We start from the raw sequence: 27,710 nt of genomic DNA on the forward strand, positions 1-27,710 counted from the left end.
CACCACGCTTAAAACACACGCAGCGCACGTGGCCTTTCCAGCCGCTGGATTACATAGGCCTTAGGAGAAAACACTTGCTAGTAAGCCTGGGAAAGATTCAGGAATCTCGCCTAGTAACAAAGAGACRAAAAGGGAAGCTTCAGTACAAGACTAGGATTAACTCTCACGAGCTCTGCAATGTCAGGAGGGGACATCTTTCTTCCAGCCAATACCAATATTGCACCACGGCCGCATTTGATGTGGCAGTGCCATAAATTCCTCCTTGACATTTCCCCCCCCCCACCAGACTCATCTTTACCTTTCATCTGTTTACTACGGTGGAGATGATAACCACAAGGACAAATAATTAATGGCTTTGGACTTGCTTAAACAATTCTCCACACAGGAGGGCACCTAAATAAATCTATCAGTGGCTTAACTCAGACACCAACCTGAAAGGACTTTGAGAACCAGAAGCCCTAAATTTCGACTCTGCCCTCACAGCAGGCTTAAGTAACCACCAGTAAGCCACTCCACCTGGGGGACATACACAGTTTAAAACCCCATTTGTGCTTACAGTGGCCTAAGACATCAAGTAGCATGGCCCGAATCGTACTCTCTTCAGCATCAAAATAAAAATCCATTCCAAAAAATGTTTATGTTCTCCCTGCTATAATGAAGTAATTGACCGTTTCAGGAGACCAACTAACACCAACAAGGAGCAAGAATTTCCCCCTTGTATTCCCTGTGCCAAATACTATTGAAAGTTTCCGTTCAGACTGAAGACAGATGTCAGTCCCAATCACCTACTCTTGAACGTACCTCGCGTGTATACTCCCGGGGATTCATTTCATTAAGCTCTCACACAGCCTCTTACACCGGTAGATCGCAAAGCACTCTGCAAGAGAATCCTGCCTCACCTGCCCAGCGTTAGCATCCAGTGGACCATGGCAGAACCAAGTTTCTCAAATCCAGTCTACACTCAAGGGCAGTGGTGGGGAGGAAAGAAAAGAGCAATTTTTTGTTAAATAGTTTAAAATGAATTTGAATTTAGRCTATTTGGCATAGACATCATAAAAAATGAGCTTTACCAACAGTGGACAGCTTTCTGAGCTAGAAAGGCCTTTTACTTCATTCAGATAAGAAGGAATATCTTGGTGGGATGTGCTAAACGCACCCAGGCAAGCTCTCAAAGCACTAGCTGGTTAGAACAAGTTAGCAGAGAACAGCTAACCCTCTGACTTACCATCTGCTCCCCAAAATTACAGGGGAGGAAAGAGGGATAGCATCACCTGTAAGCAGAGTTAATGGGCAAATAAAGTATCTGAGAAGCCTTGGGTCAGGAGGAAGATCCAYGCTGTCATCCTGAATCAAGATGCAAGCTGGGACGAAAACTCTCTAGCCTATGTTAGCTTGACAAAAAGCAAGTCTACTAGTACATGATACAAATCGGCAAGGATACCATCAGCATCAGCCCATTTCTCTGAACTAAAGTCCGCTCAAGTCTGATGCTCCCAAGACCTTGCAAAATCAATAATCAAACTTCTTCTCTAATTTAATATGACTCTTTTCCCCTCATCTGTGTTTTGTTATAGAAAGTATACCTGTACTACAGTCTTCTTTTAACACTTCAAGGGCTCATGACAAACACATGCTAACTAGCCGTGTACACGCATTTAAATACCTAACCAGTAAGGTCTTAAATCACCTTATACAGATAGAGGCTGAGAAAATGTACCTACGTAAAAGCAAGCACAGTAAATACAATAGATGTAAAAACATCAAAAAGATAGMTGTAAACCAAAAAACTATGTAAACAAGGGAACAGATGTAAATCTTTCTGTATCAGAATAGAGTCTTCRGGCAGAGTAATGGTTAACTGTGAAGTACATTCAATACATTAAACTACAAAACTGAAGGATACCTGTAAGGTATCCAAGAACCTGTAAGGCAGGTTCTCCTCCCTCAGTTTCCAGGACTAGCCATCTATAAGACCGATCTCTTATTTAATTTCACAGTACTAATTCTTACTTTTTTCTAACTGAAACCTTAATTGTAATGACTGTGATGCTCAATTTCAGTTTGGACACAAGTTTCAGCTGTTATTTTGATGAATTTGTGTGTGTTAACTGGTAACAAAACCACACACGCAAAAAAACCCCACGCATTTTTCTTGAGCAAATGTGCCCAAATCTTCAAGAGATCAGGGGAAACCTCAGCTTTTAAACCATTTAGCTCCTTGAATCTGCTAGCGAGTGCTAACTATTCATAGTACCCTCAGACTCCAAACCCGTGAAAATTCTAGAAACAGTTCAATACAAAAAAGCAGAGAAAAGCTACACATGAAAATAAACGCAAAGGGACCGAGTCAGGCACGTYAGAGTACCATAAAGGTATGAGGGAAGAAAGTATTTCGCTAATAGAGTCCATAAAACTAGCTGTCATTTTATCCAGCTGCAAGATTATTTTCAAAATAAACAAACCTCATTGTCCATGCCGCGAGACATTCAGATACTGCAGGAGGCATTCTGCTCCTGAGGGCAGTCAGTGAACGTCCGTATCTAAAGACGGCTTGGGAGGATCTGTCAGTCCGAGAGTTGGCCAGAAGGGGAGCAGCTCCAAAGTTCAACTACGAAACGCTCCAAGTCAACGGAACCACGTAGCCGCATAGGAGACACCTTGATTAATCTAGCTGAGCTTCTCCTGAGATTATGGCCTCGGTGTCTCGTTCTGTTGTGGTCTGCAATTTCTGGCATTTCCTCTTCACTGTGGTGGCAGAGACGACTATGCCYGCATCTCTTAGGTCTCTGTCCTTTACCGACTGACCGTAGCTAAGGAGCTGCTCTAGAAGGGAGACGGGTCAGCACACCTCACAATCCCAAGAAACCTTCTGTTGTTGGATACGGGTGTTCTGCGAGCACCCAGCGCTCCCACAGAGGGTTCAACTCCTCTGACTGTGTCCATCAGGAAGATTAGTGCTTGACTTTGACAAGACTCACCCTTAAACAATAAAAACAAACCAACAAAACCAAAAAGGAGTGGAGCTGTGTACGCCCTTAACAGATAGYGCTGGCTCCCCAATACTCATGCAAAGGTCTTCAGCTGTCTACCCGCTATCCACCCAATAGCTGTCCTCAAACCCCTCTTCCCCCTCCCACAAAAGGCAACCTGACGCCAGCAGTAGTGACAGAGAGGACAATCTCTCTGGAGAGCTTTCAGAGGGTCTTTTCAGCATCAATAATCATGACAGAGGACTCCTAGAAGGAGATGTACTGATGCCCCTGTGTAGCTGAGACAAGAGTCCACAACTTATTGCACACCTTTAATTCCAAATAAAAGATGCCRATAAGTTATTTTGTGTGTTGACTCTTCATCTTCAGAAGGGAGGAAAAAAGTCAAGGGAGTCAYGGATTAGTTGTCTTTTTTTTGTTGTTCGTTTGTTTGGTTTTTGTAATCTTCTGTTTGTCAGAAGTGAGGCTGTCATCTCAACAGTAATTTACATAAAATAATGCGGACTTCAGTTTTATCCACGCTAAACACTGAACCTTTCACGAAGATCCTTAGCGTCAGGAAAAGGCCAAATGAGGGTAGCAGAAAATTGCAGGAGGAACCTCCTATTTCAAATTCCAAATACCTTCTATATGAAAAGAGAGAAAGAGCCCAGAAGATAGAGACCATTTACGAGCTACAAAGATCTAGTTCTCAGTTATCAAGGTCAAATCAACCTCYTCTTCTTGTAAATGAAAGCATTCAATTGTTGCATTTCCAAAGAAAGCCTCTACTTTCTTTTATAATTTTTCCCCCAAAGTATTCTTCTGACTTCTGTAATGTTGAAGCATCACCAGCATTTAACACAGCACACAGCAGATTGAAAAGGGATGGAGAAATGGTAATGCATGTCCGCCTTTATAATATTCAGGTCCTAGGCACAGATCCTTCAGTCCCAAATATAAGCCTATAAATGCACACACATAAAGCGCTCCAGATGAAGATATTAAGTACTTTTTTGATCTTCCACAACAAGAAATCTAGAAAGACTACCCTGATTACAAAGAGGATTAGTGAGGAGACATGGTAAATACAGATGAACTCCTTTTGAAATTTTTGACTCTTTTTAAGGTGGTTCAAATTTGCTTACATTAAGTATATGTTGCTCRTCTTGGCTGTGCTCAAAATTTAAAGCCAATTCTGCTTTAAAATTGCTTTACAGGACTCCTGAAGTTTCATGCTGCATCCTGCTGGAGAAGGTTACATCAGTTTTCACACTAACAAATCTGAAAAACTGGAAGACTGAATTGTATCGTCCTGTTGTAGTTCCTGTCACCCTGGGAATATCTGCTCCCTGATGCCAAGCAGATCCCCTCCATCCCGTGGCTCATGAGACCCATGTGTCTAGGAGCCCTGTCTGCAGCATAGGAGCTTGTCTGGAAGCCGGAATTTAGACACTCTAAAGTTACTAAATTTACCTTTGGCAATTAAGACAGATTTGGCCCTTATTTTGGGGAAAGCTCTCTTTAGATGTAGAATTTCAATGCAAATAATTGTTCTTTGTTAAGAAGCTCCGGTAATTAGATTCTACTTTGCATCCTGATACATAAAAAGTTCTCCAATCAGTCTGTTTTCTTGGCTTCCTTGTCTTTTGATGTCTTTCTGCTGACTGTCTTGGCCCGTCATTCATTGCAGTGACAATTGATGCCATGGGGCAAAATACATTGCTTGAAGTCCTCAGAATGCATTCGGTAGCAATCATCTGCTGGTTGCGATGCAGATGCCAAAAAAAAAAAAAAGATAAAAAATACCCCCCCCAAAACAACAAAAAAGCATTGAGAGAATAAATTAGCAGGCTTTGAAATTCCTTCATAGTACAACATGTCTAGGAGCTTGTGCRCATCATTAGAAGCTCCAGCAGGTTAATCACTGTTCCCAAGCAAGTCTTGCCTCAACCCCAAATGAGATAGAAACCAGAGCCCTCTCAGAGGATGACAACGGATGTGCCTTGGCAAAGGGCGACACTTTTTATTTAGCAAAACTAGCTTTAAAGCTTTCACAATGGGAACATTAAAAAAAAGTACAGTCCTCAATTGGGATACAGGCTGCGCTGCCATAGCACAGCCCCTGCACTGCCAAATAAAAGCAAGGGTGCAGGCACACAGATGCACACGGGCAGATGTTCAAATCTTAAAGTTTCTTTGAGGAGACAATTAAAGGACGACGGATACAGTCTCTACTCCGCACAAAACACACAGATTCAAGATTACCTTGTAGAGTGCACTCGGACAAGCACTCCAACAACTCTATTACAGTCTGTCATGGAACAAYCTAACTCTCCCATCTTCGCTTAAAAAAATAAAATAAAATTTTGTACTTTGGTTTTAATCTTAAGACATATTTCTAGAGTTATATTTTGCAATGGCAGACTCTTTCTAGCAGTCTCAAGAGGAACAGCCAGCTTACTAGAACTGCATTAAAACTGCCTGTTTTCATGATGGCGATGGAATTGCTTCTTCTCTGAAGACAACTTGGCTTCTACATAAGCAAGCAATTCCAAAATTTCCAACAGTTTGGTTATTTTCCCTTGAGCAAACTGATTTTCTTCATTTCCCACAACAGCTAAACTTTCATTTAAGAGTAATTGCTCTCCATTACCAGAAGTATCACTTGCTTGGTGCTACCCCCGTCCAGTGGCAGCACGAGGGGACTACCACTACCAGCACAAGTCAGTGATGAACCATTCAGTCAGTTTTGTTACTTCATATGAAAATAAAGAACAACTTCTTAGAAATAATCACAATTTCCACCTGTAAAGATATTTATTGCCTTAAATTCCTCAGGCAGTCGAAATTTCCAAGGCCTCCATATTTTTGGTGCGCGAAGATTACAAAATCAGGTTGCGTGATTCGAACACACTCATCCAGAAATGAAAATAATAGTTTCAGCATGTACCTGCTTCCTTCCAATTAACAATGCTATTTCCCATCATTTTATACTTTGGCTCAAAAGGTCGCATGCTGATCAGTTTTACCATCCTTTCTTAATTCTCTCACAGGTTATTTTCTTTCCAGCGCATCATCAAAGCAAGGAAGACAACCTATTTAAATACTCCTGCATCCCACCTTCTGACGAGTTTTCTGAACATTGCTTGGTATCTTTTTCTGCACATCAGCTCACTTCTGTGCTTTGGCGGTGGCAGAATCTAGCTACGCTCGTCAATTTAAACACCATTTTCAAGTAGCTGCAGATACTCTAACGCACAGCACCCATCACTCGACACTGGCTCAACAGCTTCAGCCAGACTGTGGTTACTGCTGTGTTTTACTTTTTCTCCTTCATGCTGAAGGTGTTTCACACATGCTGATTCTTTTTTTTTTTTTTTTTTTTTTGGTGGGGGGGATAAAAAAAATTCGAGCAGTATTCTTCCTTTCTCCTAAAGCATATGCTGCTGATTGGAAAACATAAGAGAATAATTCTGGTTAACTTTTTGTAACTTCATCCCTCTTCCAACGATCGTAGGATTATAAATGCATTTTTTAAAAGACAACTATTGTTGCGCTTACATCACCTAACTGTGTTTTTCTTTTCATATGTGCAGCTCTGGCTTGGTTCTTTCCTGGGAAAATCACAGATTTGCTTAGACTTTAAGCTGAAGATACGTGCATTTATTTCCATGAGTTTCTTTAATTTTTTTTCAGTTTGGGTTGGCTTTGTGTTCTAGTAATTCAGCATTTGAAATCTAAGCCCCTGAATGCTGACACACACACACACACACACACACACACACACACACAAAGAACAAAAGTAGTATTTCAACAGGCAATTTGAAAAACACGATTCTTCCAGTTTCTACCACCTTACATCCTATCCAGGCATATAATGTCCCATTCCCTATTTCTATACTGTTAGCTATTTCTCCAAAGTCCAAAAGCAAGCAAAAATAAACAGTAAACTCCTACACAGATAGCTCAAGAACCCTAACACTATTTTTCGTGCTTTGAGTTTATTCAGTATTTAATTAGAAAATAGTCCCAGTCATTAGCTATTTTTAATTATTGATTCATTATACATGAATCAGGTCACACAGGCCAAAGTGTATCAGCACTTATTTTCCTGTAATTTCACATAACGGGCATTTCTTGCAAGCTCTTCCTTGTAGCAAAAATATCACTCCCAAAAGAGTAACTTCAAATGAAGGCTTCAAAGAACAGGTATCAAACTACTGTAGGACTATAAAGAGAATTCAGATTCCTCATAACGGGCGTCCTTAGGAGCAGGCACCAAATAAACCAAGATTTATTCACCTGATGCGTATTCTCTATTAACAGCAGCTACAAATACCTCCCCTGCTCCGAACGACCTGGCAGTTCATACGCAGCTAAGAGTTGCAGGTAGGCACTTAGAAAAGCATCAGCAAGACAATTCTGTATTCATTACGGCTGTTACGGTGAATGCATTTTAGCATTTTAATTATTATACGTGTTACACAGAAGTAACACAATGTGACAATGTCTCAGGCAGAATTTTCCGACGTGCTCACTACTTCTGCGGCTCCACTTTAACTAATAAYGTCGTTTGGAGTTTCTGCCTTGAGCTGAGCAGCCGTCCAATATTTCACTGCAAAGCAGTCTGCCGTTTTAAGCTTCTTGCCCATACAGGACACAGGTAACGGGAAAACAAACCCGCCAGCCCACCTCTGGGCTACTGACTTGGATTTTTTGAGAGTTTATGCCATCTTCGAGAGGCGTGAGGTAGAAAACAAGGTCTACCAGCTGGCACCCGTTCGACTTCGAAGGCCTTCGGATCGCACCAAACGCTTACCGCCCCCGCGGCTGTTCACACGGAGACACCGGCTGGCGAAAGACAGGGAAGAGCTCACAGGCAACGTATCCGTCTCTGCTCTCTGCATGCCTTCCCTACTCGCACCGTCTCCTCCGGAGCACTCCTAAGGGGTTTTTTTGGTTTGTTTGCAAGGTTCTCCAGCAAAACTGCAAGCGATCCGAAATCAGATCCCTGCGAGACACCTGCCGGACAGAGCTGACCGCTCGCAGGCCAGCGAGGCTGTCTGCCTTCTGCAAAACGCCTAGTTCGTTACGACGTTGCTCGGCTCTAACTGAGGACGAAGCTAACTTCCCAACCCACCTCACTAACTTGGCCTGGGGCACCTTCACGGCTTCTGCTTTAGCGTSGGGGAGCTGGGCAGTCTCACATTTCCGGGATTCGACAGCGGCACAGTGCCTCCAGCACCGAGCCGGGGAGGCAGAGCGTCGGCCGAGCGAGGAAGGCGCAGAGCGGAGATTGCGGAGCAGCCGCCTCGGCTGTACTGCACAAAACAGAGAGAAAAAAACCCACCAGAGTGCAAGCGTGCCCGGGATTGCACGCTGAAGGGAAAAGGTTAATTTTCTCTACCTCTGGGGAGTCAGGCAGCATAAAGGCTCAGGGTCCCTTATACCATCCCRTCGCTCTCCATTACTTTATCTGCCTCATCTAATTTGGACCCCACGCACAGCRGTTTTCTAAGAGAACAGAAAGAGGTGATAAAAGAAATTCAAAGCCTTGTGGAAGTTATTAAACCTGTGGCAGGTCATTTCAGCCATTTAGATTAATCCGGATGCACAATAAAAAAAAAATCCTTTTTAGAAAGGACTCTTATGTCACAAAATCCCAAGCAACTAGTCTTTATTTTTATCTACAAAGAAGTTGCTTTGGACGGAAAGGTCTCCACAAACATCTGAACTAATTCATAGAAAGGGAATTTTTGTTGTTTGCTTTTAAGAATGTTGAATATCGGCATAAAGATTCTAGGGAGAAAAGCATTTCCAGCTTGGAAATGAACAGATTTCACTTCTACTAAATTTGAAGGAACCAAAATACATGCAAGTGTTTTTCTGAGTATCAGCGAAGAGATTCATAAAACATTTGAGCAGGAAAAACAAAATAAGACTTCTCTTCACACATACACCGCTAAAATATGTGTGTTCTTCCCATGTCTCCCCACGTACTTGGTATGTAACTAATACRGTCAGAAATTTGTCTGTGCTGCTGACAAATACAAGCCCACAAAAGGTTTGGCAGGCAGTAGCACGAGTCTAAAGGATGCGTTCCTCAGCGGCGCTGCTACCTTGGAGGAACAGTTAGTAAGGTCTGGTGGGGAAAAAAAAAAAAAAAAAAAAAAACAGAGAGAGAGAGAGATTTGTCTACACAAATCTACCTAGTTAAAAGCAGAAATAAAACATCAAGGGAAAATTTAAGAGCCACCTCCAACACCATCTGTTGAGATCAGCATCAACAATTTTGTTACTGTCTACCAAAATCTGTGTCTGTAGTAAGGGCAAAGACTTGCTTCCCGTTTTCCACCAGGTGAAGTGAATTTGATGGGATGATGATCCTTCATACAAGCTGCCAGGCTGCGACTAAGAACGGCTCAACTGAGCGAGAAAGATATCCCAAATCCAGGACGCGCGTTACTGCATTGCTCTAAATTACTTAAAGTTTTTTTTAACCCACGATTAACCACCCCTTACTGTGTACCACACATAAAAGAAAGATATGAAACTCATAACCTGAAAATAGGATAAAAAAATAAATTATTTTTTTGTTTTTCACAGCCGCAGCCTGCAGATGGGTTTCCTGTCCCACCTCTCTCTCGGGCACAGCTAACGTTAACTCCGGCGGCCGTAGCGGTGTCCGCGTGCTCAAGCGCTCATGGCTGGTGTGCTGCTCTCTCCGAGCAAACAATTTAGATCAAGCTCCCAATGCGGTGTAAGGCAGCGGAGATCTCTAGGCAGGAGCAAGCTCCAGTCAGCCAAAACAATTCACAAACCGAGAGAGAACGAGTTCCGCACAATATCCCTCGGTTCTTCCAGGAGCAGGCTAATTCCAGACACACACGCACCGATCCGAAAGGGGGCGGAGGGGAAGGAAGGGTCTAATTGTACTTGTTTCACATAGGCTTCGTCTATCTTGTTTTCCGACAAGTTAATTATTTTACCCAGTCCAAGATAAGAAGGTTGGGGGCAACTGCTACAGGTAAGTGGACACACACCTTCCGGGCCCATCACACGCAAGGAAATCAGTTATGCATTTTTACTGCAGACCCTTGTTTCAGCCTGTGATTGCTACCATGGAAAGTCCTCACATCAGGCCTAAAACTGGAGTTTTCTTTTTAAATAGTTAATTACTTCCCTGCCAACCTACAGGCAGCTGAAACTAGTCGCCAAAATCAGGCCCTACGCAAGTTTTTGTTCTCCCCGTGTATTTGCTCAAAGACTTACACCAGCAGCTGCAACTTGGTGGAGATGGTCCGAGCTGTTCCCGCGGAGCTGGTCCTCTGGCAGGCAGCACCGCACGGCTCTGGCCCGAATGAGAAGGCCGAAGACGGCCCTCGCTCCTCCGCGATGGCAAGCGGCATCATGTGGTGGATGTTTCAGCGGCAGCAGATGCATTTTTATGCCAAATCAGTACAACTTGCTCAAGGGGAAGTGAGCAGCAACACAGAGTAAAAGGGTGCTTCAGGGGAAGAAAACATGGCACAATTGTACCTTTCCTGCCCAAGAGCAATAAAATATTAATTTAAGTTTTTTTTTTTTTTTTTTTTTTTTTTTTAAAATCTAATTTTTTATTTTTTTTTTTTTTTTTTTTTTTTTTTTTTTTTATTTTTTTTTTTTTTTTTTTTTTTTTATTTTTTGAACCATTCCAAATATAGAAGGTAATTTACACAACCAAAATTTTTATAGAATTTCATGAGTTCCCCTGCTGGTTTAATTAGAAGCAGTTGAAATAAAATTTCAAAACCTGCTACTGTTACTATGGCGTTAAGTATCCCTCGAGGCGCTCCCACAGTCATTTTGTTAAATTAGCCAAGCTAACAGCACTCACAATTTCAAGGTTCTCCAGGAAGCAAAGCTCCCGCTTGCTACCAGCTTGAGCGGTCTTCCCTTACATTGCCTTACTGAGATTAACCACACCAAAATTCACCCAGAAGGATGCTTTTYCTGGGAGAATATTCTCAAGAATTACTGCTGATTGGGTGAGTAACATACTCAGGGTGCTTCCCACGTTTTTAGGGTTTTTTCTTTGCCTAAAACTTTTCTTCTTTCCTTAACTTTGCATATAAGCAGCGCTTACTTAACAGTAATTAAGTAGGCAAAACTAGGTGTTGCTTTGCATCAAGGAAGTCCTTCCCATCCACAAGACCAACATTTTTCCACCACAATTTACAGCACTGTACTCCCATACGTAAAGCACGTGCAAAATCAAAACTCCTGCGGATTTCTTTTTTCAATGGCCTGCAAAGACTAGAAACTCATTTTAAACTTACAGCTAAAAAAATCAGCACAGCTCTCATTCGACCAAGTGAATGAAGCACGTACCCGCTGCAGCAAGAAACACAAGCCTGTTCACATAGCTCAGTGAACGCTGCAGACCAGCTGAGCGCAACTGTGCCAAAACACTCAGTGCAGCTTTCAAACAAAAGGGGTCTATCATAGGATGACAGAAAATTAACTTCCAGCAGGAGATCAAGATGCAAAATTCCAGAGAAGAAACCTACTGTGTCAAAAGAGATTTTTTTTTAATTAAATGCTTGATATTTTCATTGAATCCAATTTAAGTTGAGAAATGCTTGTTGACTTAAAGATGATGTAGAGTAAATTCCTCCTTTCAAAAGGACGGTATCACTCACTCGTATTTTTCTTTTCATTACGTTGCTTGAAAAAAAATGTCAGGGCAAAATTATTAACCAAATCCAGTGGAGGGTGCTAAGGCAAACAACTTCATGTTTGCATTTTAGTTTTATTGAATAATAATAATAATGTTTGTGACTCACCAAGATGAAGGTGCGCCTAAGATGATGTGGAACGGGCTGTGGCCGCCTCACCGCCAGTATCGGATGGCGGTCACACGTGCCTGTGCGTACCGTGCAGCTCTCATTACCCCGGGGCAAACGGCAGCGACGCCGGCCGAGGCTGGCTGGCCAGCGAGGAACGGGCAAAGCCTCTGAGTGCAGCAGCCAGTCCCCCAAGGCCACTCGGGCGCCACGGAAAGCCTTTATGAACCGCTTCACCCAACAGAAGCAATTCTGGAAAAGCACAGCTGGTACAAAATCTCCAAGAGAGGAATTACTGCAGCGACACTGAACCTTGTACCGCATAATCCATCGCCCAGGAAAGGGAAAAACTTCACTGAACTTCTACTACTGAGGTCACTGTTTCTAAGAGAGGAAAGCAGAGCTTAAATGCCATGCAAACCTGCCCAAGTGAGCATGATGCAAGCAGACCCAAAGAAAAATTTTCCACTGTCGTGATTCTGGAGACTGAAATTCATTATTTTTAATACTCCTTCCCCTTTGCTGCATCCTTTCTTGTTAATACCTGTAAGACATCTTCCAAGTGCAAACATGTAATTCCTCTCCATCTTTATTTCATTAACTCACAAGGCTCTGTTACAGTATTTCCTGTGCTCAAAACGTACGTTCTTTCTGTTTTCACAAGGCACAAAAAGAATTTTCAGTATGTCGCATTTAAAAGCCAAAACTTCTTTTTCTTGCCCAGAGCAGTGAATTCGCTCAGACTTTAACCCAAGCAAGGAAAGGGCCATGTCAGCCCCCTCCCAGCAGCTGGCCGTGAGCCCTCTACACATTCTTCTTCCTCTACTTCCCAGGAGTTAAACATCTTCCTCATCTGAAATTAAGATTTTCGACCAAGTACAAAAAGGAGGAGGCTAGTCAGGGAAGTTTATAAAAAGCAAGTGGGAAAAGTTGAGCAAGTCTTTCCATTTTTCTTTCTAAGGACCCCTATAGTTTGGGGCTTCTTGTTCAGTTTGGATATGCTGAGTCGTACTTTTTTTTTCTTTGTTTTAAGACAGATTAGCCAATTAATCCTTATTCTCAACAAGGACAGAGGTACTTCTTTGCTTGTTGTTAAAGTTGGCATGTAGTTTTTTAGAAATAATATCAGAGATGCTCTCATGTATGACCTGCCAAAATTACACACAACACCAAAAAGAGAGTAATTTCTCAGAAGGAACACTTGACTAAAATTGATTTACACATGGAAACGTCAGACGCCTAAGGAAGCGAGGAAGACCAAGGCAAGCAGGTACTACTGTTTTCCTGATATTCCCCAGCCTTCAAAACTCTGCAGCCCCTTGCAACGAGGGATGAGGTCAGGTGCTACCCGCTGTGCGCCAGCCTGCACTGCGCGAGTCGGCTGTCTACGTTGGCCTTTCATTTCTTTTATTTAACGACCTTCTTCACAGTGCAAGAACTTCTGTTCTTATCCCCCTTAGTTCTTTAAAAGCTGTAGCCGACCCCTTCAAAGGCCTCAATAACTGCACTAGGAACGACTGCCCACTCCAAAAGCCACATCAAGTCTTCCTTATTTTACTATGTTTCCAAGCATTGGCCAATTCTGGACTTCACCGTAGTTCTAACTAACCTGCTAGTATTGACAGARGACCCAGTGACTTGTAATTTCCTCAGATACCCTTGAATTACTTCTGAGAAGAGTCATGGCATTTGTCACTTTTTTTGGTCTCATTTTCCTCTTGCTTTTGTTCCTCAAGCCTAAATATAGTGGATTCTTGGCTCTTCTAATTCCCACAAATAAGTGCTTTATAGTCACTGCAAGAACGGCTCCGACAGCGCCTTTACGAATCACATCCTGGGCACTGCTCAGCGCCAAGTGAGGAGCTGCTTATCTGGCAGGGTTCCCCGAGGAGCTACTGCTAACAGCTACTCCAGCATTAGCCACAGTGTCTTCTACTCAGTATAAAGTCTTAACAGAGTCCTCCAAGAGGACGCTTCACCCTAAACTGCAAGTACTTTCACGCCCATCAGCTCTCCACCACTTTTCTGTTCAAGTTACCCCTCGCTCTCAGTGCCTTTCTGGTTCCACTGCTGTTTCTACAAAACCACCCAAACCTTCTATACCAGTCTCGTCCATTTCAAACATTTGCCCATTTCCTAATGATGACAACACTCCTTACGCCATTTCTCTGCCGCTGCTTTCCATCTCTCTGGTCTTGCGCATGATACAAACGGCATTTCTGAGGATGTTACCACCGAGCTCTYGGTCTCACACTTCTGCCTCAGCAGTCCGAGTCCCGTATCACTGCTACACCCAGGACCATGACAGCTGGCTCACCACCAGCCCAAGGGTCCGTCTATACACCCAGTGAGTTCTACTTTTTTTTTTTTTTGCACATGCCAGACAAGTCACCTGGTGACCTCCAGCATCAAAAAGTAGCCGTGCTGATAACCACAGTCCTGTACTACCATCCTACCCCATCCTCTCAGATGGCATCCCTGCCACTGAAGGAGAATTCCTGCTGCAAACGAACACGCAGTCATCACTCGATTGGCGGGGGGGGGGGAAACCTATTTACAGGACCATTTTTGTCTTCATTGCGATGCCGACGTCTTGCACGGAGCTTTTCCCCGCCTCAGCAGGTCTGCGGGCACTAGCCTAGAGATGAGATTGCTCTGCGACTCGTATATTAGAAGAAGTTAACAGTGCATTGCAGCAGCAAGATTGAAGTCCTGAACCAATTTCCTGCATGTCAAGCTGGTCAGTTATTTTAACTAAAGCTCACAATTACTAAATAAAACATCAGAAAGAAATGAAATGAACAGACTTAAGACCTTTATACTGTTAATTTCAGTGTCTATCACACTATAATTTAAAATCAACAGCTGCGTCAAAGGTAGAGCTGCAGCTATCAACTTATCACTGGAGATCAAAGATGGAGAGGGGGGATCATCGCTTAGATATGCCCAAACCAGCAAGCCGTAAGCTCCCTTGATATACACACAAATACACATTTTGTTTTTCTTGCTATGAATGGCTGCATACACAGATTTTACCCACATCCGCATGTCCTAAAGCAGATAAGGCAGCTTCACTGCATCACCTACTTCTATAAAAGGTAAAACTGCTCCTCATGGTCAAGCAAGGATTCTTTTGCAGCACAGTATACTCATCTCAGAAACCCAGTAAAACATGATTGTTTCCCTAACATCAGTTTGGCACGGAAGAGCCAGTTCTATTTATGGACACAGTGAAGAAAAGGCAGCATGTTGAAAGAATAACAAGAAACAATAAGAAAGGGAGCTTTAAGATTGGAGCCAAGCAAAATTTAGCTCTTGCTAATCATTTGTAGATAGATACAGAAATATATACACAGATGCACACACACAAGAAACCACCAGATTTTAAGCCTGCCTTTTGCATATTAACATGCACACAGGATATTGTTTTGAAGGAGGATCTTTTGTTTTAAAGCAAGAAGAACATCCTAAGCACCACGGAAGCTATGTGAAATTATAAGTTACCAGCTCCAGAATTACATCTGCTAAACAACTCTTTGCTACCTGAACCAAACCTGCCTCACACAAACTGCACTTGCTACCGGCAGTGCAGAAAGCAAGGTTGTAAAGTTCCCGTCTGCCGCTTACCGGATTATAGTGCTGTAATAGAAAATTTCCTAACCAACTCAGGAAGATTAACAGTAGAACCGAGAAGTCTCATTGAGAAAGAAAAATGAGAACAAAACATCTGCAACTTGCAAGTTAGTATACTAGATAGTAGTAATACAGTATCATATATATATAAGCATATATATCAAATATACATTAGACAGACAGATAGATGGGGACTCACAGCAGGATTTGGCAGCAGTTTTTAAGAAGAGAATTCTGAAGACCAAAGCTTGTAAAATAGAGAAAACAGAGCAAGAAGAGAACAGATACTCATCCTTGGAGGACAGAAGGTATGAGGTGTGGGGGGAGAGCAATCAAACTGCTGCACAGAGTTATTGGTATGACGTCCCCAGACCCTCTCGCTTCGTAGAGTTTACTTTATTGTCTCTGACAATTCTTTCCCTCAGACACGCAATATATCATGTCTTTCCACCCAGCAAACACAACTCAACAGTGCGGCCACGTGATTTTCCTTCCAATATGCTGTAAAGAAGAGGAGTTTTTTAATGCTGTGTTTCCTCCAGAGAAAAACTTAAACGATGTTCCTTCGGAACATATTTCACAAACAAAAATGCTATGGATAAAAAACGGTGACAGGTCGTTTTTGTTCCAACCAGCTGGCCTCGCGCAGAGCACTTGAGATACCGGTGCGCACAGTGACAGATACAATCATTTCTATACATCACTTCTGCTCTTCTTTCGCAAGCGGCCACATACAAGCAACTTGTACCTAAACGTTCAACCCAGGTTCTAGAAAGACTCCGCAACCAACTCGCACGTTCTGGGTCAAGCTGCCAGAGAGGAAGACGCTTGGCCTTTTCAGAAACACTCGCCACCACCTCGAGCTCGCAGCCTGCCCAGCAGTTACACCCCTAATGATTGAGATTCTTATATCAAAACTTGTAAAGCCCCAGGCACTTCCAACAGCTGTTCCTCCCTTCCGCTTGGGACACGGATTCCTCCCCTAGGAAGCGGCTGCTCCCGCTCCCTGCCCGTGGCTGCCTGTCCCGGCCCCGCGACGCGCTCTTAGTAAGTGCTAATCCCACAGTAAACAGTTAAACCGGTTACGGAACTGGTGCTCACAATTTACCTAACTCTTAACGGAGTTACGCACCGTGCTGCTTCTCACGGCAGCAGCAAGCTTCTTCCTCTCCCCAAAAGCGGCCGGGGGCTCTCTAATCGCTCGCTGCTCCACACGAGCCTCTCGCGCTCACCTCCGACAGGCTGCGCGCGGGCGAGCGCCCGTCCCCTTCTCCGGCCGGCGGGTATTTCGGTCTGGTTCGCTTGCTAYGGCTCCGTCGCCAAGTTGTTCTGCAGCTCCAAACCCCGAGCCTGTACTGCAGCAGGTCAAAGCAAATTCAAAGCGTTTTATTTCAAAAGGCCTAGATATCTATTTCATAAAAACCACCAGCCCATTACATTCGAACCTGGCAACAGTTTCATTTGCTTCAGCTTTAATAAGAAATGACTCAGCATATCCTTTAAAGAGAGAAAATTTTGCTAAAGAAAAYAGCTTTCAGCTGTCTTACAGCACTTTTTCACCCCCAAAGGCAGGCTGCAGTATTAGCCGCAGCTGCCACAAAACAGGAAAAAGAGGAAGAACCAAACCTCAGGCCTGAGACTTCGGCGGGGGCCAAGCRGGTCCCCTCGCGCTGCCCGCTGGCACCCGGGATCACCCGGGCGCCCGCGCGGCGGGGCCGAGCGAGCCAGGCTCCGCGTCTCGGCGTGCGCGGCTCAGAACGTCGCTCCCGAAATCCGCCTGCGTCTCTACCGCAGCAGTTCACGCCATTTTCCCCAGGAGCGAGGTATCTCTTCAGACACAATACTCAATGCCACCGTTCTCCAAAGCGCGTACTCATCTCTGCCCAGCCTGAACAGGGTATGTGACCTTCGGAAGCGGTGCCGAACATCTCCGGCCCCGGCCCGCTCTCCCTGAGCTCTCGTCTCCGCCAACCTTCCCGAGCGCAAGCGCCGSTTTTCGCTCTCCCGTAAGCGTGCAAGAAGGACGAAACGCTCTGCGTCCAGCACACGATTTCCCAAGGAGCACAACAGTTTCCAGTCCTCTCGGAAAGGAAAATCCTGAAGCATGGAGGAACGTAGGAAAAAATCACTTGCAAATAACAATACTTGAAAATATATATATATATATTCCATTTAAAGCAGTTCTGGCCAGCTCCCAATTCTTTCACAGTTAAGCTCCATTAAAAAAAATAAAATAAAGATAGGATAAATGTTCTGAGACTACAAGTGCAGCCTACCTACTTCCTCCAAAGTTTACAAAACACTGCAATCTGCCAGCACCCTCACATTTTTATTTAAGCCAAACCAGCTAATCTTGGAAAACAAAAACTACAAACATTAGGATTATTTCATTATTTCAAAATGAAGGAAAAAAAAAAAAAAGCCCACTCAGGCTACATCTGAGCAACACCTGTAAGTAAGAAACTGCACAAATTATCACGACTGAGAAGCAAAAATTCATGTCTCTACTACAGACCAATACAACAGAGGTTTTTGCAACACACTTAGGTGGAAAGGAGACGCTCGAAGAGAGTTTGGGTTTCATTTGCAGTGAACAGTGTGAGAAACAGTCCAGCAAGGAAACCGGGAGAGGGACGCCGAGGCRGAGGTTGGTCACGCTTTGGCACAAACATCATAAAATCATTATCCTCCAGCTCATACTTCATAAAACTCTCAAGGCGGCAGCAGCAGGTTTAAGCAGTGGAGAATCAGCTTAAGGTTATTTTTCTGTATTTCACTAAAAAGTATTTTAGTCACAAGAGATTTTACACAGTGAAGTTATATTCTGTAAGGATAAACSAAGCTGAAATTGCATTCGTGGAATAAATATTTGTTTGAGCTCAGAAAATGCAATGCATCAAAAATAAAAAGGCAACCAGCATATTGCTGGGCATTTTACTAATACATTTAGTATGGTTCAGCTTCTTCCATTTCACCCTTCATTCTAGACATTATTATTGACTGTTACTGTTAATTTATATCCTTCTGTTTTTAAATGCCACACAAATACACCAGATAAAACGAAGGTCAGAACAAATGCATGATTTTTTTGAAAAGAGGAAATCCAGATGAAGTACCTATACAAAAAATCTTGACCAAAAATAAAAAGAACTGGTCCGTGGGGACCATGAATTTGTCCATATGGGACAAACTAACTGYTTTCTCATCATGGAAGTGCAACAGACTGCAACAGTACCTCAATTAATAGGGGAACTTAAGGGAAAGAAGCAACTTCAGAGAGCTGCGGAAAGAAAAGAGAAAACAACTACCTGCAGAACTTCACCCATCCATGAAGAACACGAACAGCAAAGAGATGAAAGATGTATCCAAGGAGAGGACTGGACTTCTGACAGGCCAAAAGTGAGCAAAGACGTCTACATAACACCACCGGAGTGGCAGCCGCTTAAAAGGAGCAATAACTGTCTACTACACGTAAGGGAGAGTGTCGTGATTAACGAGAACATCATCACAGCCAGGATTTTACTTATTTTCAGGATCTGCCTTATCCTCGCTTGGGTGCATCATGTGACAACCGCCACAACTGCAGGCAGGGTGGGGGGAAGGACTCTAACGGGAGAAATACCGCGGGAACGGAGGCAAATCGCCATCTCAGGCACGGAGGCTGTGCTCCTCATCAGTCCATAGCTGAGGTGTTAGTGGTCCTTTTGATTGTTGCTTCTTCAAGATTTTAAGAATATGCAGAAAATTAAAAGACTGTAAAAATGTTTGGCTCTCCAAAGCAAGAAATACAGAAAAGCAGAGAAATGCTKCAGTAACCCTGCAGCTAACTGGTAATGCAAGCTAAACTTCGCAGTTGCATTAAAGACTTTGCAGGTCTTGTATTGCTCAATCTCTCCCTTTTGCCAGGCTGTAATTGCCATCCTGAAGCAGTACTAAGCCCGAGGAAAGCATACACCTGGCTACAGCAGTCAAGGAAGAGCTTTTTAAGCTCAGATTATCACCAAAGTTTTCGGGCAAGCAGCAGTGCTCTCAGTATATGCCTCCCAGTACAACGGCTGAATCAAAAGCAATTTTGATTGTACACTGCTTTTTAAGTTTCAATTACCACTTCTTTTATTCGATGCAATTTCCCAAAACAAAATTAAAATTGTTTACAATGGCCACATAATAGTCTAGATGATTGGTAAGATACCAAAATTCTCCTACACTTCTGTGGCATTTCACCTTTGGACACMCACTTGTGCCTTTTCCCTTGTCCCTCCCTCCTCGCAGAAAACAAAACATAYCATTGTAGTTTTGCATGGCAGAAACCCAAACTTAGAGGAAAGGGAACTCTTAAACCTGATGCAGGAAGAACAGCGAATAGAGCYGAGAAGTCTTCTTTTGCTCGTTCCGAAATCAAAGCTGGAACAATTAAATGGCAACGCACGTTTTAGAAGAGTGTTTTCTTCCRTTTCTGCGTACTGAAACGACTCTGGGAACTTGACTGCAGGCTCCCTAATGAAACAGGGCTCTGGAGTCGCTTGTTAAYGCGCTGAAGGACCTCGGGGCTTGGCATAACCCCATGCTGCTTATTATCAAACTCATTCCCTTACTCCTGGGACAAACGAAGACCAAGGTCAGAAGCGCATTAAACAAGCAGCTCACACTGAAAGCGTTCGGTCAAGAACCAGCCGCAGCCTCCACACATCCCCAGAACGCTGGGCACRTACAACTCTCGGTTTCTCAGAGACTGAGAAAGCACATGAACGGCCAGCGTTCAAGCTAAGCTGGACATTAGGCAGATCACCACACTAAAGAGCAAAAGTGTCTCCTGGCATACACTAGAACCAGGAAAGAAAAGGAGGCACATTACCCAAAGGAAACAAAATCCAGGTAATCGAAGCACAGAGCCCACCAAAAACTGACGGAAAGATTTCAGAAAAAGGACACACAGGTAAAGCAGAAATCAAGTACCAACCAGGGCATGCAGATATATATCAGTACAATTAATTAGAAAAACAGGAATCTCATGAAGTTTAGCACGTTCAAACCTAGAGAGTCTGCCTATCTCTGGCTTCAAATTGTTCCATGGTATGAATTGCAGATCTTGCTGCAGGAGTTTCAAACTTTTCAAAACAAGAATGGTATCACAGATCAGAGAATAGCAAACAGATTTTTTTAAGTTAAGAAAAATGGTAAAAAACAAACAAAAATCTGAGCAACTCTAGGTTTCTAAGTGTACACACWATACTAGGCTCCAGTACGTACAGAGCTTCAGAAAGCAAGACTACAATAAAAGGCTAYGAAGGATGGGTAAATGCAAGATGAGTTCACGCCTCCAAACCCACGAGCGTCAAGCTAACACAACAGCTTTCGCAAGATTTTCCGCCAAGGTAGCAAGAAACAAAACAAACGCAACGCTTCCCATCTATCAGAATTATGGTGATGTATTTGGTACAACGTCATCGGGGAAGCTATCTGGGAAAAAATGAGAGCTAGAAGAAGYGGTTGAGGGAAGACGGAAACAGAACCGCAAGGGAGCGAAGCCAGAGGGCTACAGCAGAGCTCCCCGGCCACCSCAGGAGACCCCCTCAAGTACCAGGGAGCGCAGAGCGGCCCCAGGGGTGGCCGTCCGCCCAAGACGGCGAGCCACGTCCACCCGGCTGGGGACGCCAGCTCGGCCTCTGCGCGGCACAGAAACATCTGGAGCCGTCTGAACCTGACCCAGCCTTCAAAASCGTAACGCAACTGTTGCAACGCAACTAGCTCTGGCTCTCCCTTGTCCAAGGTGGCGGCAAAAAAGGWTGGGGTTAGCGGGGGAAAGGAGTTGCTCAGCTTTTCCACAGAGCAGTCTACACTTCGCAAGCGGACTGGGGAGGGAGAGCAGAGGGAGTACCAACGCTTCTCCCCGCTTTGCTAAAAACCCACGGCCCTCCCTCTTGCAACCGTTAGAAGGTGTATTTCTCTACTCCAAAGGTTTAGAAAAAAAGACTTTTTTAAATCCTTGGGAACAACAAGTGTGAGCTCTGCCTACACTAGTCGAAAACTCACAAAATGAGCTTTTGATCTATTTTTAAAAGTTCTGAAAACGCAGAAATTCCCCCAAACTCCCAAAACTAAAACCGAGCATCTCGTACGACCACCTTRGGGAAGGGGCAGATCTCACCGGAGGAGCCTGGCTTACTCACCCTGGAAGGGCACCGCCACAAGGCRAGCGCTCTCTCCATACAACCCACCGCAGCAGCGGGGGACCCCGTGGAGAGCAGAGAGCTATTTAAGCGAAAGGACGAGGCAGGCCCAAGAGCAAACACGAATATAGGGGCCCTCGATAAGCGCAGACTGTACGTGAGAAAGGCACGGAGCAATGGGCACGTGACACGCTTCGTTCTGCGACAGGGAATTTTCAGCGYGGCAGCTGCAGTCGCAGGGAAACGGATTCAGTGACCCCAAAGGCCTCTTAAAGCATTATATTCCTATGAGAATTTTAGCAACAAATACGCTGTTTATTCGAGCACTTGGGCGAACCAGTTTTCTAAATGACCACTCAAGAGAGATGGAAAGCAAGCAGAGCCTAGCAAGGAGCGCGGCGCAGGTGAASGGAGCAGAGCCAGCAGCAGAGCGCTTGTGAGAGCCTACAACGGGAGGCTGAAGGAACCTGAACCTTAGGTTACCTCGAAAGGCAACGAAACTCTTACACAACGGCGTGTTAAGAAAAAGAAAAGCACAAAATGATACAACATAAGGTTATCAAAAAGAGAAACCGCACAGCGCATGGAAAATAAGACTGTCGTCCACTACCTAACGAACAGGAAATCTGCACAGAGAAGACGGGTTGTTCTTGTTCAGGCTTTTTTCCTCCCACTGGGCGGAAGGGACCACTAGGTCCCAAATCCTACCCACCCCAAAAGGAGCCAAGGCTGCACCAGAACCTCAAGTAGATTTTCATGTGAGGAGCAATGTTTTGCCATTAGATCTAACTTCTAACCACGTCTCTCTAACTTCAAGAGGCAGCATTCAATCTACGGTTTAGAACTGTTGTTTTTGTTTCTAACAGCTTTCAAATATGATTTCCCAGACTTGGGGTTATTATAAATGATTTCAGAGGCCAAAATTCATTAGTTTTGGTTCATCGGCTTCCAACCGACACCATTCCACAATGCAACCAACTTCTTAGGGCTCAGACAGTTTTCACCTAAGTGCAAAACATGAAACTTCCCCCCCCCCCTTTTCCTTTCTGAATAACATGACACTAGGGGAACACCGCACAAGCCATGGCTTGCAATAGGGTTGAAAAAAGCCCTCAAAACTTACAAAATCTTCCAATCACCAAAGCTTACTTCCAACGTGTTGACAAAAACTCGAGTACATGCAGCAATTAAAGCACGCGCAGGACAAACAGGCGGCGACACTCCCTGCACCCGGAACGCCCACCGCCACCCTGCGCTGCACGTTTTTCTCACAGTCTGCTACCAGCGTTGTAACTTTGTACGTCATTTCCACCGCATTAAATGGTGTTTCAACTTCTTTCAGCAAGTTACTACCAATACATGCATCTGGTACAGGTGTTTGGGGGGTCTTTTGCACGCGGTTCTGCAGTACTGCTCCAACACCTCCGTAAAGGCCACCGCAGGCAGGCGCCACTTCCGCGCTACGCGCAGAGCGCTCAGCAYCCTCCACAGACCGTGAAGAGGGCTACGAACATCTCTCTGGTGTTCGCAGCTCTGCCCTTTCAAACTACACCCAGTAACACAACACGCTCCGTACCCTGGCGCTGCAACCCTGGCCCGCTGCACGTGCCCGCCGGACCCCCGGGGCTCCCCGCGGCACCAGACGGTGCCGTGAACCGAGCGCGCCGGCTCCGTCGGCGGTTCGCCTCAGCGGCCTTACTGCATTCGAGCACCCGACGACACGTTTTCTTCTGCAGCGTAGCTCTCGGTGCRCAAGTAGAAAAGCAGCCTCTCGCCAGGGCTCGAGGGCAGCTCTGCAAGGCTACTGCCAGGAAACGACGTGGCRCCGCTCGCAGCGCGTCCCCAGCGCCTCTGCCAGCAACAAGGAGCACGCCGCYGTCGACCTCCTCGCAGCGCGCCTCACGCTAAAACAGCAAGAGGACAGAGAACTGGTAATCTGCTGGCAGCAGAGATTTGGTAGCCGATAGTCTGTGCCATAGAAGAGGCAAAACCAGCTGTGGCCAGGCCTGAGAACATGACCAGCGTTACAGTCAACATTTCTCACCAACTATACAGCTTTGAGCGAAGCGCTAGTTCAASAAAACCCAAACCAAAACAAAAACTGAGCAATGGGAAAGCAGCGTTCCTACAAACACGGATGTCGTGTAAATGTCCTATCTCACATTAAAATGTGATTACAAGGCAAAACAAAAGGGAAACAGTCTTGCTATAAAYAAACCTCTACGCTAACAATCATCGCAGCCTACATTTGCTTGCAAAATACCCTTAGTGATGGACTTCATTATTCTTAATTTTCCGCGTAATATTCAGCCATAATTGATTTTTGCTAACAGATCACATACAGCAGCACAAAAACTGCAAACAAATGTTTAAAAAAATACTGCTCATCAGCGAGATAGATCTAAATGGACAGTCTTTAAAATAAATTCCTTGCACGCTATAGCCTACAATTACACTTAAGTCACTTTGAAACAAAATCCAGCTCTTCTACATCACAAATAAACGCCAGTCCATGCAGAACGACCAGGAGTGTACGTACCCACTTRACTACGTGTGTGCCTGAGTCAGGGAAAACAGAGGTGATCTCATGTTACAGCTGAATTCCAGGAGACACTAAATGCATTCAGATATGCATTCAGATAAGCTTTAGATACTGACCACAATTCTGCCTCAAAAGACGGCAATTTTCTGAGACTGCACAACCCCCTTTGCCAAGTTGCTTGATGCAACCTGAGTAGYAAAAGCAGTTTGTCTCGAGAACTTTGTTGCAAGGGAGCAGCGCCTCAGGGCTGCTGGTTTCAAGAGGCCGGACATCTCCGACAGCCACAGTTCTTCAGCAGCTCCAACAACGCGAAGGTAACGCTTGTACAGCGACTCTTCGTGCTACTGATGCACAGGGGTGGTAAGAGCTTTGTGGACAGAGGCAGGGAAGAGCTGTTAAAACCAATAGCTCTGATTTATCTGACACCACAAACTCAACAGATGGTTCCATCTACCAGTATTTTTAGAGCAGAAAATTCTGCTGTAACGTTGTTATCAGCAGACATGAAGTTAGGATGAGAAAACAATCTTTAAGCCACTTGACACCTCTTTTATCTGCTTTACGTGCTTTGGTGAAACACTTCTGGACACCACAGAGTGACTAACTTTGGCACAAGTAATGCCAGCCTCAATTCAGAAAGTTTCTCAGCAAGTCCAGTGATTACCCTAAACTGATTGCTTCCTACTCAAAATGCAAATTCTCAGCCCCAAGTTGCCTTATGCAAAGTGCGCCCTATATAAAGTCATGTGATAGGCTTAATTTTGCACTAGCCCTGACATTTTAGTAACCTGCTGTGCCAGCAAAAGAAATTGCAAAGTTCTTCCCCAAAAGTTGTACAAGGACATCTTCAGAAAGAACCTGGATTTTCACACCTGCGACGACATGCTCTGCAGTTGGCAGTCCAAGTCATAAACTTGTCACAGGCTTGGTAACCGGTGGCAGGGCGAGAGGACATAACGTCCGTATCGCTGACGGATGGTTCCCTTCAGCTGCAGCCTCCCTTAACAGTTATGAGATTTTTTTTTTTTTTTTTGGTAATCTGCCTTCAAAGATAATAGAACAGGAACATTATCAGAGACTTCAAGGGAGAACACTGCCCCCAAAAAGAGTTTTTAAGGCCTCTCAATAATCCTTTGTCCTCCACCTTCAGTGAGGCAAACCTAGGTACTATCTTTCACTGCTTCGCTGCTTTTTGAAGTTATAATCAGCAAGAAATAGAGCAAAAAAGCGAAGCAGATTACAGCATCAGTAGACAAAGCTTCAACCAATCGTGAATTTTGTGAACAGGCCAATTCATCTATTCAGTAGTTTGAGCCCCACTGCTGTACTTTAGACTACTTTGCTAGACTAATCAGAGAACCTATGCCAGTAGGTCGGCTACAACGACTCTCCAACACCTACGCTGCCGAGCTTCCCAAAGCCTGCAGGTAAATTCAGACTAACTGCTAACAAAGAAAAGGAGAAACACAACTCCCCACCAGCCTTGCCCCTGGGTTTCTTCTGGAGCTGGCTGCCAAAAGGAGAAACCCCATGCCGAGACACAGGCGGCCGCACAGCTCCTGGAGGTCCTTCACGCCTGCTGCAAGTGCAGGGGCTCCTACGTTTCCCACAGGAGTAACAGTACCTTTCCCTCTAGCAAGATTTGGAGTTYTTCAAAACACACAGAGATCTTCACCAACCCAAATCCTCTTCCCAGGGTTCACCACATAAAAMGCCCATTCGATTAAAGTGTTTATGGTTTTAAAATAACACAAAACTCTGAAATATCCACCATTTAAGATTCAGCAGATGCATCTATCCAGATCTTGTTCAGCTATAAATACTTACCTAAATAACCTTGTTTCTCCTTAAATGGGGGAGGGGGGAGGAATAGACGTTTTATTGCCATATGAAATGCAGTGCTCTCAGAACAGAAGAGAAGAGATCACAAAGGAGAAGTAAAGGAAGGCTGGAAGACTTATCCACTGCTTATTGTTTGGAGATTTACAGGAAAATATCACTGCTTTGAGTCAGAACTAGACAGTTGCTTGCCTACCAGGATATCACCTACCCTTGGTTCATTATAACAGGACTGGAATGCGGCTCTTTTCATCTAAAAATAGGACATTGCAACAGTCTCGTTACTGCAAACGKTTTTTTTCTAGTGGACATATGAATAAGTGAGATTTCAAACCGTTCTTAAGAGATAGAAACATCCTATTTGTGTTAAATTCCTTCCAGCTCTCATCAGCTTAAACAGCTGCAGAAGCCGCTTGGTGCTTCTCCCAGGGCCGGGTGGGCTCTGCCCACCCAGCCCAGCCCTCGCAGAGCACCAAGCCTGCGACGCTTTGAATATCACAAACTCATTAAAGCCTTAAAACAAGGTTAACTTGCTTCATACCACTGAATTCTACTTCATTAGGTATTTTAGGAAGAGGTCACATGATTACTTGGGGGATCCCATCTCTGGGCTTATGTTATAGACTCCAACCTACTTTATCAAAGACACGACTTCTGCTACTGTCGTTGAGAAGGCTTCAGGTCCACCTGTACCTATTCCTGTGTTCGTGGATCATCACGATCTTCTCACAGCTCCTCCTATTCAGCACAGGGGTTTTCTTAGCAGAATTTTAATAATAATAATAATAATAATAATATAGGCCCAAAGGGCTGTTTTAATGCAAGGGAGGAAGAAACAGTCATTGCCTTAAAGGATTGCAGATTGTAACATTCAGCAATCACAAGAACAGGTATAAGTATTTCATTACTTCATAAACCATGCCACTAATGTGTAAAAGAGACTACAAACAGTATTTCATGCTTTTACAATGTGGCAATCAAAAAACATTTCTTTATTAATCCTTTAATACTACGTAGGTTTTAATGAATACATCTAACTCCTGCTTATTCATCTACTAGGTTTCTTAAACACAGGCCAAAAATTAAAAAATAATAATGTTCAAAGGCAATGTTGTATTTCTGCCTCAAGTTTTCATTTTTCCTTGTCACATACATGACACTTAAGCTGTCATTAGGTAATTCCATTAGAGTGTGGGTCGCACTTCTAAGCTTGTGTTACACTCACTTTAGATGTGACAATAAAAATAAAACATACCACACTAACTACTTTCATTGTGCTGTCTCACAGATGCTTTCTTCCCTCAGACTTGCACTCTCTGCTTGCGGACAGTTCGTAAGCAAAGGAAAACTCTGCAAGGATACACCGTGGAGAACAGACACAAGTTACTTCAAGTAGTAGGAAACATCACCAGATGCAAGAGARAGTTAACCAGAAATAACTATTGTTATTTCAAGTTTTAATGTAAAACAAACAAACAAACAAAACAGTGAAGTCAGTTTGCTAAACTAACCACAGGTCTGCTCAGTGGAAACYGTTAAGCAAGTATCTAACATCACGTTCAAGGACTGAAACACCATCCTAGTTGATCAGTCCGTATCTATACGTACTTAGCTAAGTAACCCAGATACTGCTGAGTAAAGTGAGGACTTGCATCCAACCAGGATGCAATACTCTTCCCAACAGTCAGGCAGAAACAGCTGGCCTAACACGTGCAAGGCCTTTTTCAGC

The 27,710-nt window shown here is 44.1% G+C and overlaps 1 protein-coding gene across 3 annotated transcripts in view; it reads right to left on the reverse strand.

The window, feature by feature from the left end:
• Positions 1-27,283, reverse strand: part of LOC146597464 (protocadherin-15-like) — a 593,579-nt gene extending 566,296 nt beyond the window's left edge. Inside the window, exon 1 of one of the 3 annotated variants that reach the window (XM_085302026.1) lies at positions 27,237-27,283. The gene's annotated coding sequence lies outside the window, so the exon portion shown is untranslated. The remainder of the gene's footprint in view (positions 1-27,236) is intronic. The other 2 variants (XM_085302025.1, XM_085302024.1) reach the window with 2 other exon arrangements.
• Positions 27,284-27,710: the final 427 nt, after the last annotated feature.

This window comes from Rhea americana, unplaced genomic scaffold (assembly GCF_003343005.1).
Source record: "Rhea americana isolate MKP2758 unplaced genomic scaffold, rheAme1 scaffold_183, whole genome shotgun sequence".
NCBI classification, from domain to species: domain Eukaryota; kingdom Metazoa; phylum Chordata; class Aves; order Rheiformes; family Rheidae; genus Rhea; species Rhea americana.